The sequence below is a fragment of the Lepidochelys kempii genome, chromosome 9, assembly GCF_965140285.1.
Source record: "Lepidochelys kempii isolate rLepKem1 chromosome 9, rLepKem1.hap1, whole genome shotgun sequence".
Taxonomy (NCBI): domain Eukaryota; kingdom Metazoa; phylum Chordata; order Testudines; family Cheloniidae; genus Lepidochelys; species Lepidochelys kempii.
The window spans coordinates 56,808,828-56,823,328 of record NC_136388.1 but is presented as its reverse complement, the minus strand read 5'-3'; positions in this window follow the sequence as shown (position 1 = coordinate 56,823,328).

The following is a 14,501-nucleotide window of genomic DNA, read 5'->3' as shown; positions in this document are numbered from 1 at the left end:
CTAAGCCGAACTGCAAGGGGCCTGTCCATAGGAAATTTAACCCTATCTCTAGGTCACATACACATAGGATCCCCCTAACCTCAAATCCAAATAGCCAATACATAGCAGTCTTAACCTTAATTTCAAGAAGACTACCAACAGGTATCCTAAACTAGGACTGGCCCCCATGCCCCCTCACTTGGGCCAAAACTTTGAAAGGTCTCAATTCTGCCTTCTTCCTTTTCTACTCTTCTTATGCTCTGCTACCTACCCCAATAAAGGAGAACTAACAACTTAAAATGCCTTGTTCAACAATTTTAAGTAATACTTAACTTTCAAAACCATGAACAGCAAATATAACTTTTCTTGTCTGTATAGTGAACGCTGGCATTTTTATCTGTTTGATAGTGGTGCTTTCCATGCCTTCTTAGTTGCAAAGATTTGAACTGCTTCTTGAGGAAGATCCGCATTCTAGGTCAGCTCACTGAGATGATTGTGAGGCCGACCAGCCTGGCCTGTGTTATTGTGACGCGTAGATATCTTTTTATTAACTTCAGCGCAGAGTCTCCACTGGCAACTGCAACAGGAAATGTTAGAGATATATGCAGAACAACAAAAGCATTTGGAAAGAGGGTGGTCATATGCTTTGTGCACACATGTTCCAGAACAGCCTTTGGCGTTTATTCTGCTGAAATATATCTTGAAAGGGCTTTCAGTTCATCACCTAAATCACTCACATCAATATCGTGCATGTCATCATGTGTTAACACTGTCTCTAGTTCCCTGCATTGCTGGTGTAGGTCTTCAGGTATAGTGAGGAGTTTTGGAATATCATACAACATCCCAAATATACTGCTGTGTTCCCTTGAGCTGCATGAAAAGTTCTTCAACTGACTGTATTGCACAGTCTAGCACTTGGTTAAAGAATTCAACTTTGAATTGTTTGGGCTCTCTGATGGGATTATTCCATGCTTTGTAATCAAAATATCTTCTTCTTCGGTGACTCTTGTATTCTTGAGTGGGTGGAAAAATAGTTTCAGTGTGAAGTTCCTCCGCCAACTTCTGTGCACTCTTCAGAATGTTTTGAAATCCCTCATCTGACCGGTAAGACTGTAGGAATGACTTTGCTTTGTCCAGTTCTTCCATTGCTCCAGATATATCAAGGTCAACGCTTTGGAGTATCTTGCTTACAACATTTATTTCAAACAATATGCCATGCCACAACACTAAGCCACACAGAAATTTGAAGTGATGTATGTTTCCTTCCCTTTATATTTATGACACGCCCCCCTCCCCCCCCAAATCACAGATAGGGTGAAACACTGTGATTTCTTCCTCGAGCTGTAGGAGAAAAGAGAGTTAATAAGACACATACACCTCTAAATATACTACCAAGTGTATAAAGACTAACAATATTTTCCAAATCTCAAGGGCGATTTTAAACAGCTGATTCTGGGAAACTTTCACGGGAGAGTGCATCAGCCACTTTGTTAAAAGCTCGTTGGATGTTGAAATCAAGATCTTGGAGAGCTAAACTCCACCGAATAAGTTTTTTTGTTATTTTTCGTGGCAGTATGAAGCCACTGTAACGCAGCATTGTCAGTTTGCATGTGGAAACGCCTTCCCCAAACGTATGGGCATTGCTTTTCCACAGCGTAGGCAATGGCGTAACATTCTTTTTCACTGACTGACCAGTTGCTTTCCCTCTCGCATAGCTTCTTGCTGAGAAACACTACAGGGTGGAATTCTTGATCAGGTCCTTTCTGCATTAAAACTGCTCCCACACCACACTCGGACGCATCTGTGGTTACTAGGAATGGTTTGTCAAAGTCTGAGGCCCTTAGTACACGGTCAGACATAAGTGTTGCTTTAACCTAGTTAAAGGCCTTCTGACACTTTTCGGTCCACTGAACGGCATTCGGGTGTTTCTTTTTGGTTAGGTCTGTCAGTGGGGCGGCAAGTCGGCTGTATGGCGGTACAAATCGTCTGTAATAACCGGCCAAGCCTAAGAAGGATTGAATCTGTTTCTTTGACTTTGGGAAAGGCCACTTTTGGATCGCATCCACTTTGGCCTGTAGGGGGCTGATAGTTCCTTGACCCACCTGGTGTCCAAGGTAAATAACTCTGTTTAGGCCTATTTGACACTTCTTAGCCTTAACAGTTAGTCCTGCCTCCCTTATGCGCTTAAGGACTTCTTGTAGATGTTCCAGGTGTTCTGCCCAGGAATCCGAAAATATGGCCACATCATCAAGGTAGTCGACTGCATATTCTCCTAATCCCGCTAGGAGATCATCTACAAGTCTTTGGAAGGTGGCGGGTGCATTTCATAGCCCGAAAGGAGTACATTAAATTCATACAGCCCGACATGTGTGGTGAAGGCTGACCTTTCCTTGGCGGATTCATCTAGCGGTACCTGCCAGTACCCCTTGGTTAAGTCCAAGGTAGAGATGAACTGGGCCCGTCCCAGTTTCTCTAATAGTTCATCTATGCGTGGCATTGGATAGTTGTCTGGGCGAGTTACAGCATTTAGCTTATGGTAGTCCACGTTAAAACGTATTTCCCCATCTGGTTTGGGAACTAGAACCACTGGAGATGCCCACGCACTGCCAGAAGGGCGGATTACACCCATCTGTAACATATCCTGGATCTCCCGTTCTATAGCAGTTTTAGCTTGAGGAGACACCCGGTAAGGTTGGACTTTAATTGGGTGAGCATTACCTGTGTCAATGGAGTGGTATGCCAGTTCAGTCAGTCCTGGGGTGGCTGTGCACAGCTCCTTGATCTGCTGTCGCTGCATACGCCCAAGAGCTCCATCAAGGAGCTGTGCACTAGTTACGTGCCGACGTTCTCAGCCACCTGGACCATGAATGGCCCTTCCCACGATGCTTCCATTTTATGGGCCTGGAGCGTCTTTAAGACCATGACCTGGTCCCCTACTTTGAAGGAACGCTCTCTGGCATGTTTATCATACCAGGCTTTTTGCTCTTTTTGAGCATCCTGTAAGTTTTCTTTAGCAAGGGCTAAAGCGGTTCGGAGGGTGTTTTGTAGGTTGGTTACAAAGTCCTGAATGTTAATTCCTGGAGAAGGTGTAAATCCCTCCCATTGCTGCTTCACCAACTGTAGTGGCCCCTTAACCGCACGGCCATATACAAGTTCAAATGGCCAAAACCCTAAACTGGGATGAGGTACAGCTCTGTAGGCAAAGAGCAACTGCTGCAACACTAGGTCCCAATCATTGGAGTGCTCATTTACGAATTTATGTATCATGGCCCCCAAAGTTCCATTAAACTTCTCCACCATGCCATTTGTTTGATGGTGGTAAGGAGTGGCAACCAAGTGATTTACCCCATGAACTTCCCAGAGGTTTTCCATAGTTCCTGCCAGGAAATTAGTCCGTGCATCTGTGAGGATGTCAGAGGGCCAACCTACCCTGGCAAAAATGTCTGCTAGTGCCTGGCACACACTTTTAGCCCTGGTGTTGCTTAGAGCTACTGCTTCCGGCCATCGGGTGGCAAAATCCATGAAAGTCAGTATGTACTGTGTTCCTCTGGGTGTCTTTTTTGGAAAAGGACCCAGAATATCCACAGCTACTCGCTGAAATGGAACTTCAATGATGGGGAGTGGCTGGAGAGGGGCTTTGACCTGGTCTTGGGGTTTTCCCACTCTTTAGAATCATAGAATCATAGAATATCAGGGTTGAAAGGGACCCCTGAAGGTCATCTAGTCCAACCCCCTGCTCGAAGCAGGACCAATTCCCAGTTAAATCATCCCAGCCAGGGCTTTGTCAAGCCTGACCTTAAAAACCTCTAAGGAAGGAGATTCTACCACCTCCCTAGGTAACGCATTCCAGTGTTTCACCACCCTCTTAGTGAAAAAGTTTTTCCTAATATCCAATCTAAACCTCCCCCACTGCAACTTGAGACCATTACTCCTCGTTCTGTCATCTGCTACCATTGAGAACAGTCTAGAGCCATCCTCTTTGGAACCCCCTTTCAGGTAGTTGAAAGCAGCTATCAAATCTCCCCTCGTTTTTAAACAGCCAGGCTTCCCTGACGCAAACAAACACCCTAATGCCTGCCCCCTGCAGGCTAGCAGCCAATCAGACACTCACTCAGGCTCTCACACTGCCCTCCCAGCAAACACACGCTCGGATACTTCCTCAGCAAGCAAACAAACACACACTCGGATACTTACCAGTCCCAGGCAAACTCCTGCTGTGAGCTGCTCTGCTGTCCCCTGCTGCTCAGCTGGTTCGCCGCCGCTCAGCTGGTTCGTGAAGCTCTGGCTATTTTTAAACAGCCAGGCTTTTGTTTTTGTTTTTTTGTTTTTTGTTTTTTTCCTTTGGCATACTTCACAAGACTGGACATAGGTAGAAACATCCTTGCCCATTCTCTCCCAGTGGAATGACCCCCCCCCAAATGGTCTTTGGTCCTGTTCACCCCAGCATGGCCACTAGGATGATCATGGGCTAAGCTCAAGAGCTTGGCCCGGTATTTAGTTGGAACTACCAACTGTCTCTGAGGATGCCAGTTTTCCTGGTGTCCACCAGAAAGAGTTTCCTTGTATAAAAGTCCTTTTTCTACAACAAACCTAGATCGATTAGAAGAGCTGAGAGGCGGTGGATTGCTCTTGCTGCCGTCCAAGCTCTCTGGAGGCTTTCATCTGCTTCCTGTTCAGTCTGGAACTGTTCCCTTGATGCTGGAGACATTTCCTCATTGGAGTGTGGACCTAGGCTTGGTCCCCCTGGAAGCGATGCAGGTGATGGGGCTGTTTCCGTTGACTGTGAACTGCTCTCTGCTGAAGCACTATGTTGGAGGTTCAGGCTCTGGCATGACCCGGGAATGCTCGGGTGTTAGCCCCATTCTGACTCTCGCCTTGGATTTAAACAGTTCATAGTGGTTCATGTGTTCCTTTGTCATTTCAGCCGCCACCTCTGCTAAGGGTCCACTGAGCTGCGGCCTCATCTCTACCATGTACTGGTCAGAGATGCTGTACCGAAGGCAGGCCTTTTCGAAGTTTTCAAAGAAGGGCTTGGTATCATCGTGTGCCTTGTAGGTGGGGAACTTCCTGGGATGTGAAGAGGTACCTGTAGAAGAATTGGTATTCTGTTGTCTTTGCTATCTGGAGCTCTAGTGCATGCTTCCACTCTTTTTCCTTTACCTCCATTTCTTTTTCCTTTGCTTCCATTTCTCTCCGGACAGCCTGACGTTCCTTCAGCTCATGCTTCCATTCTTTTTCCTTTACCTCCATTTCTCTCCTGTGGGCCGCCTCCTTTGCTTTTTCTGCCTTTGGTGCTGTCATCTTAGCCTCTCTGTTTTTAATTAACTTTACACCCGACAGTTAAAGAAAATAACAAAAAACTGGCTTGTAAAATTCTTGTGCTGTAATGTAATACCTATGTTCTCTGATAGCTAGTCTTAGCCTACAGAAAAATGCACTGTCTCCAGGCAAATAGACAGAAAAACCTTCTAGTTGCTCTTAGCTAAAAAACATCTATGGATAACACTCCAACATAAAAAGGATTGAAGGCACACTGTCTTCGCATTAGTCAGTGACTAAGGCTTAGCAGTAATCTAAGGCGGGAGGTGTGACACTACACCACTGTTCTTCATAGAAATATTGGTATGATATGAATATAGCAAAACTAAGATAGGTTTTAAGCAATATAAGTCTTGTGACATAGCATTGGAAAGGTCACGAGCGACTGATATGAGTTGCCTATTTGTATCATTTCTGTGTCTGAAGTTAGAAATTTTCACTATGTATCAATTACAAAAGTGGTTGTACCTGGGGAATGCTCACCAAACAGAAATCAATCCTGGAAACGTCCACTTGGCGTAGTCTTCCCCTCAAAGTATTCTCCCCAAGCCCTGCACCCCCTTTTTGGGGGCAGGCTTGATAAGAATCCTCACCAATTTGCATAGGTGAACACAGACCCACCCTTGGATCTTGGAACAATGACAAAGCAAAGTCTGAAGGTGAGTTTTTTTCTGTATTCACTTTTCTTTCTGTATTAAGCTTAGACATGCGTGTTTTAATTTCTTCTGTTTGGTAATTCACTTTGTTCTTTCTGCTACTACTTGGAACCATTTTAATCCTACTTTCTATGTTTAATTAAAAAAACACTTTTTACTTATTATTATACCCAGTGTACGCATTTATATCTGGGGAGCAAACAACTGTGCATATCTCGCAATCAGTGCTATAGAGAGCGATAAATTTACAAGTTTACCCTTCTAAGCTTTATACAGGGTAAAACGGTTTTATTTAGGCCTTGGACCCCATTTTGAGTTGCGCATCAGAATGTTAAAGACATGAATATTTCCCAAACTGCTTGCAATTTATGGGTCATGGTTAAGACCCTGGCTCTGTCTTTTAATCAGGGAAGGTTGTCTGGCTTTTGTTAAGGCAAGTTTCTGAAGTTCCACGCTGTCAGGAAAAACAGGTTACAAGTCGTAACAGAAAGGCTCGGCCTTAGTGCCTACCTCTGGCGGGCGCCCAAACCCTTCACCCACAAACAGCCTTACAGATACAACAGAGCAGTAGCCAAACAGCGGTTAATGGCTCAGCAACACCCAGCAAAAAAAGGATTCACTATCCAAGGAACTGTATACAATGGAGACTGTTGAGAGAAAGCACAGAGACAATGCATAGTGAGAAACTCCTGAAACTGCACTGTCTGTCTGTGAAGAAGTGGGTTTTTTTACACACGAAAGCTTATGCCCAAATAAATCTGTTCGTCTTTAAGATGCCACCGGACTTCTCGTTGTTTCTGTGACAGACTGACAATTATGGATGACTGGCATCTCCTGAATGCTCCTGTTGGCTCAGTTTGGAGTATCAGTGATTCACGTCGCAGTTAGAATTCATCTTACTCAATGTGGTTCTAAACTCTGCTTATTTCTGTAGAGTCAACATCGATGCAAAAAAGATATCCGTTATATTCTCTCACCCCTCTGTCTGCTCTTGCCACTGTGGTTCATTCAGACTTCACCAGCCACACAGGAATTGCACTTGTGAACACAAAACTCTGCCTCTGGCTGAAATGGTAGTGAAACGTATGTGACGAATTATTGATACAAATAGTTGTTATCAAACGAAGAGAGCCTTTGCTCACAGGAACTGGCTACAGCAACTGCATCCTGATGGTCATTATGAGGATTGGGTAGGTTAAGCAGTCGTTTTTCTAAATGGGGATGTTCAGGAAAGGCAAACAGGATTTTGAGGAGTTTCTTCATGTTATAGAACTATTGGACAGCAGTGGGAGTTAATAGTCACATCCAGCTGAGTTAGTGCATTCTTAGCATGGAGGACATTGGATTCCATGCCTTCGCTCTGTATGGTCTTAGGCCAGTGGTTCCCAAACTTGTTCCGCTGCTTGTGCAGGGAAAGCCCCTGGCGGGCCGCGCCGGTTTATTTACCTGCTGCGTCTGCAGGTTCGGCCGATCGCGGCTTCTAGTGGCCGCGGTTCGCTGCTCCAGGCCAATGCGAGCTGCTGGTAGCGGCGGCCAGTATGTCCCTCGCCCCACGCTAAGGGGAAACCCAAACAAGAATAAAAGGGCACGCAGGAACAAACAGTATGTTGAGAAACCCTGGGCCATTGAGGCAATGCTGTCTAGCCACAGGACTGGACCTATTGGAGTCTGCAGTAGGCTTTTTGCAGGTGGAATTGTCTAGGTGTCTCTCTGCTTTCCATTTTTGCCATCTTTGTGTAAGGTAAACAGGACTTGTATTGTGAATAAAAATAGAATACGAGAAAAACAGATACACAGCTTCTTGCAACAGGAAATTGACGTACTGCAAAGTTCTAAAATCTGTTGCTGCTTGGCGAAGGAAAACACCTCTTTAGACTTTTAAGATCAGTGTTACATATACAACTCTCTCTATCCCACACATGTTGGCCAAATAATATCTAATTTGGTAGCACTTCTCCTCAGGGATGTCAGATCATGAGCCAGATTCTGGATCCAAGAATGTGTCTTTATGTTTCTCCCCGGCATAGGATCAGCACCTCCAACCGCCCCCGACCTTGGGGACACTGTGTGCCCAGTGGAAGCAGGAATAGCATAATACCTCTTCCTTTGCTCCACAGAGTACAAGGGCTGTAACTCTGTTTGGATTTCACTTGGGCCATAGGTGTGGGGAAAGTCCCACATCCTCCACCACCCACTAGGTACCAATGTACAGATCAGAAAGAATCTTCCTTGTAAAAACCTAAATAGCACTTTAAGGGAAAGCTAAACAAGATTCTTCGGAAATCCCAAGGGTTCTGGGCCGAATATACCTTAATCTGATTCTAATTTTACATTAACTGTTAACAAATCATGGCCACAAAATCCTGGACAAGTGGAAAAAGACAAAGTTTACATGTAAAGCGTATACTTTGAATGCTACTGCCACATAAATAATTACAGCCCATAAATCAAGCAGGATAATTCTCACCACCAGTGCCATCCTGTTAGCTTTTTGGCCTTTTACCTGCTTTGGACAGAGCACCACAAGTGTTTATAAACTGGAAGTTGAGCACAAGGAGAGCTTTGTGTTCTCTACATATAATTATTGTGTCAAGGACAGCAATCCTGCACTTAAAGTGGAGGTGGAATTTATAAATCCCTATTTTCATCTGCGCTTAATGGTTTCACTTAATTTGGGGACTGAAATATCTTATTCTTACACCTCCCCATGTGATTCCTTCCAACCTGTCCCCCTCCCCCCAAATAAAAGGTTTTAGAAAGTCTGATTATTTTTGAGAGAAGCAAACTTGGGACTGGTCAAAAATTGGATGGGAGATGCATAGTGAGAAAAAAACGTCTTTAGAAGCACAGGTATGTTTTAGTATATCATGTTATGGGCCAAGGTCTGCACTTAGACCAGTCTAAATCTGGGTATTTCTGTTCACTTCAGTGGAATTGCTCCAGATTTAGACTGATGCCCTGGAGAGCAGAATCTGGTCTAGCCATAATTCTAACTTCTGTGGAAACTTCCATTGTAGTTCTAGCTATATTTCTTCCTTGTTTCTCAGTCTTTCAACTTTTAAGAGATTTTTTTGTAGCAAAAAAATGGGTCTGATCTTTTAGGTGTTACTCAGGCAAATAGGCTCATGCTTATTTCCTTTAAAATATTATATGGAAGAACTCTATTAACACAATATTAAGTCTGAAATTTTTAACTTCACAAGTCAGTACCTACAGAGCTAATAGTTTCCAACGCACTCTGAAAGTTGAACTGCAAATAGGGTCTGACTAGCCCACAGTGCTTCAGATGCTGTAAGCTCCCTAGACAGTCTGGCAAGAGGCCTGTATATTTGCTTAGCTGAGCACTTTTTAAATTTTACCCGGGTACAGTTAGTGAAAAGCACAGGCAATTAGCCAGATGGGTGAAGAGGCCAAAGGGAGAATCTTGCACTGTTGAGACAGGTGCGTTGCACCGGTGGGTTTGAGTGTGTGTGCAAATCTGCACTAGAGGAGAAAACACGTCTGCTGGGCTTGTGCTTGTAGCATAGAATCCTGGACTGTTATCCAGTCAGTCCACCTCTTACTGCACGTATAATTCCCAGACTTCTGTTTGTTTCCCTTAGGGAAGAAGACATTTAAGCAGGGGAATGAACTAATTGCAAATATCAAATCTGACTCACTGTTTGCCCTGCCAGGAGGGCATGATTCCAAGATTTTGTGCATGAAAGTTCTGCTCTGGAACAGCCACTGGTTCTGCTGTTTCAAATGGAATAATGGGTTTGTGGCAGCACTGGGTTCTTAAAATCATTATCAGGTGTATTCTGACTTCTAAGAAGCAAAGTAACATAAGAAACCTTAGTTGTTTAGTACTTGCTGAAATTTTGCCAGACTGTTAAAGCTCTTCTGGATATATTAAAGAAAAATGCTACAGAAAACTAGAAGTGAAGCTATAGAATGTCGAACTGACCTGTTATTGAACAGTCAAATTCTACCACTCAGGCAAAAAATTGCAACCTGATGTGCCATATGCATTTGCCAAGCTTGCATTAAGGAACAGAACATTACAGGACGTCTTGGATTTTCTAAGAAAACAGTGTTTTAAATCAGCCAGAAAAATTCTGTACTGGTATATTTTTAAGTCCTGATTTGCTGCTTATATCACTATCACGCAACGTGGAACAGCGCACTGCATTTGACGTTGTGTGTGCCGTCTGTTGTGATTCTTTTCCCCACTGTAAGTTGAGGGGTATGTTTGACAAAATGTCAGCACCTAAGAAAGCAAAGTTAGATGTCCATTCATTTCAGCCTTCTTGGACGGACACATTTGGACTTATTCAAAAGAAGGACTGTGCTGTTTGTGCTTTCTGTTATAAAGTGTTGTTTGTCGCGCTTCAAGTGTTCGACGACTTTTTCAAACGAAGCACGAGAAAACCTTTCTTGATGAAGCAGACAAGGCTGATTTGATCAAAAATGCAGTAGCAGGATATGAGAAGCAAAGCAATGTTTTTAAATGCTTAAGTGTAAGTAAAAATCAAGCCACAGAAGGAAGTTACCGGATTGCACAATACATTGGAAAAAACGGGAATATATAAAAGAAGTTTTTCTCAGCAGTTCAGAGGTTTTGTTCAATGATTTTCCAAATAGGATCATATCTTTATCTAGAATAAAAGAATTTCCTGTCTCTGCCAGAACAGTTGAAACGCATAAGCAAAATGGCAGAAAACATTAACAAAAAGCAGACAACTGTATTAAAAGACACAGCAGTGTTTAGCGTTGCTGTTGATGAGACTGTAGGTATAAATGACATTCCTCATTTGGAAGACATTGTGCTTCTGATGAAACCCAAGAGGAACTTTGTTGCCTAAAACCCCTGCATGGCACAACAAAGGAGGAAGATATAGTAGAAAGTTTTTTAAACCATTTTGAAGAACGAGGAGTTGACATCATAAAAATATTTTGTGTGACAACAGATGGTGCTCCTGCCATGGTCGGAAAACAGAAGAGATTTGTAAAGTTACTTGAAGATCAAATTGGCTGCCCTACTGTCAAATTTCACTGTATCAGCCATCAAGTAAAACCGTTTGCTTAAATTTCAAATTCAGAGCTTAATAATGTGATGAATACAGTGGTGCGAATTGTGAATTTCCTTGTTGCTCGATCTGCTTTGACTCACAGTTTCAAGCATTGCTAGAAGAGATGGACAGTGCTTATAACTATATTTCACTTCACTGCAACATTTGGTGGCTAAGTCGTGGCAAGGTTTTGGTGTGCTTTGTAAACTGTTTTCATGCAATCAAGGCCTTTTTGTCGGAAAAAGGACAAAACTGCCCTGAACTGGATCATGACAAATGTCTGTGTAAGCTCATGTTTCTAACTGACATCACCGCTCACTTAAACTAAATCAACCTCTGTGTCCAGGGTGCAGGGCAAACAGTTCTGGATCTTTATGAAGCCCAAAGGCATTTGTTGTAAAACTAGCATTTTTTCCTCAGGATATTCGAAGTTCGACTTTCTGCTATTTCCAACACATAAAAGAGCTATCGACATATTGCACTATGAATTGCATATTGCATATTCATCAGTGTTGATGAAATTGGAATGTACATGCAAGAACTGGAATCAGAATTTTCTGACAGACTTCAAGATTTCCAGAAATTTGGCCCATGTTTTCTTTTCTAATTAAACATGAAAAGTTCAACGAAAGCAACTTGGATTTGTCTGTATTTCAGTGAATGGGTGTTGAAGATTTCAAAATACAGCTCATTCAGTTAAAAAACTCAGAATTGTGGGCATCAAAGTTTGGAGATCTGCGGAGTGCACTTGAAGTTACCGAGAGAGATCATGGGGCATGTATTCTGACCTGCTGGACGTCCCTGCCAGTGAAATTTAACTGTTTGAAGAAAACTGCGTTTGCAATGCTTTTCAGCATTTGGATCCACATACCTGTGTGAACAGGTATTTTCACACATTAAATCTGTCCTCTGTCCCTCTCGGAGCCGGTTAATAACTGGTCACTCAGAAGTCTGTGTCCAGCTTAAAGTATCCAAATACATGCCCAACATTGGAAAACTCAGCAAGGAAAAGCAAGGGCAAGGGTCACACTAAACTGATAAGATCTGCATTTTAATTTAATTTTAATTGAAGCTTATTAAACATTTTAAAAAATTTATTTACTTTACATACAACAATAGTTTAGTTATATATTATAGACTTATAGAAAGAGACCTTCTAAAAACATTAAAATGTATTACTGGCGCCCTGCTGTGTAGTGACACTCACCGTTTTCTCTATTTTTCTTAGCAGGTTTGAAAACACTAAAGCAAGACTGTCTACCACAGGGCATTGGTATCCAATATTGGATTGATATCAACCTCTTCAACCATTCTCCTTTCTGTGTCTCAACTAAAATTAATATCAGCAATAATAAGTGAAGGATTATAATTATTACCAGCCACTCAATCATCAGACCCAGCAAGGAAGATATATATCGACAAAGAATAACTGGAAAATGTAGAACATTTTGTTTCCCTTGGCAGCAATCTCTCACAGAGAGCAGACATAAATGTCGCCTTTCAGCCCAGTATTCGCTGCGCCAGGCTTGCCTTTGGCAGACTGTCTCATCAGGTGTTCAACAATCAGGTCGGTGCAGTGAGATCTGTATAAATGGGGTGTCCAAAGCAATAGGAGGAGCCTACTAAGGAGACAGACTGAATTAAATGTCCCCTTCTCTTATGTGTTGTCGTAGACCCAATCATAAAGGGCTAAAGAACATGAATGTGTGTAGCCAGACAGCCAGCACCCCCCTCAGACCAGCATTGCTGGAAACACAGGAGGAAGCAGGAACAGGGCACTTAACATATATTCCAGCACAGCCTTTGAAGCTGTGAAAGCACAGGTGTGCTGCTACAATGTGCCTCTGGGAACAGATACGAGGATTAAGCTCACAGCAGGCAGAGGCCCTGTGACAGACATGGCTCTTAGCCCCAACTAAATAGCGTGATGCACACACACCAACATCCTAGGTGGGAAAATATTTACCCTGATAAAAGAAATGGCCAGTAGTCGAAACTTATTGTTTCTCTCCCTTGCAAGTGTAAACTACTCTTGCAAAAGCTGGCGTCACCTCGACAGACCAGCCTCAATTTGGCATAAGAAAGGAGAAAGAGAATAAAGGAGTACAGAGGTATAAGTAGGGGACCTACAGCACCATGATTTTTGAGAGCTTTTCACTATCTATCTGCTGGTCAGATAAGTGACAGCCTCCCAAGGCTTCTGCAGCTAAGAGGATCCCTACGCCTTGTCCCTTATTCGTCTTTCCGCACAATTGAGTGACCGATCCTGGCTTGGCACCGTTGGAATCGAGAGATGCAAGGAGGGTAAGAAGCACCCACACCTGATCTCCTATCTTTAGTGTACACATATTTTGAAATAGAGTTCTATACTTTGTTTTCTTTCTTTGGGATTGTGGCTTCAGTTTTGTAACTTGTTTGTGTGTGTAACATCTCTACATTTAAGTAAGTAGGCACTAGCAATTTTGTAACCACATGATTAGAATCTAGCTTAATAAATTTTGGTAACCATTTGTGCATAAACCTGACTTGTTTTCTCTGGTTTACTGTAAAGCAGCCGACACAATTAAAGAACCTCAGCCGTTTTGGCTCTAAAGCCTGGCCATTAGGTGAGAGTACTAAGAGCCTAGCATTGAGTTGTGCCGCCTCCACGGGGCAAACTCTTGGGGCACCTGTCAGTCAATCCTGGCTGCCCGCTGCGAAGGAGCTCTGAGCTCTAGCAGTTAAAGTCACGGGTGTGGAGAGGCTCTTAGTGCTGCCATTGGGGCACCTGTCAGTCAGTATTGACTGCCCGCTGCGAAGGAGCTCTGAGCTCTAGCAGTTAAAGTCACGGGTGTGGAGAGGCTCTTAGTGCTGCCATTGGGGCACCTGTCAGTCAGTATTGACTGCCCGCTGCGAAGGAGCTCTGAGCTCTAGCAGTTAAAGTCACGGGTGGTTAGGACCTTGGGGCATCCGTCAGCCTAGCCCGGGCTGCCCGCCGCGAAGGGACAGTGCGTCCTAACGGTTAAAGTCACGGATGGTATAAACGGGCATAGCTGGCACCTCACCAAACATCCTTGGCCGTCGGCTAACAATGTGTCAGTCACTCTCGATGCCTTTTATTTCAGATTAATGGGAGCAGACAGATTTATTTTTAATGGAAAATGAGAACAAATCTACATCCTATACTAGCTTTTAAACAATTTTCCTGTGAGATAAATCCAATAAAATATCAGCAGATAGACTGTGAATGCAACAGGGAAAGAAAGGATCAAAGGGAAAGAAAAATCCAAGGGATGGTATATGAGCCTTTGCAGTGAACTTTTCAGACCCTTACACCCTGAATTCCTCCCTATATTAATTTGAAACCATCCTATCGCTGTAATAAAGAGGTAGAAGTAGAAATAAATTAGCAGGGATTCAACATGGGAAAATACCGTATATCCCAAGATGTCAGCACGAGCTGTTTAGAGATTATTAGTGTCAAGTCCAATGTGCGTAGGGCAGCAAATTGGTATGA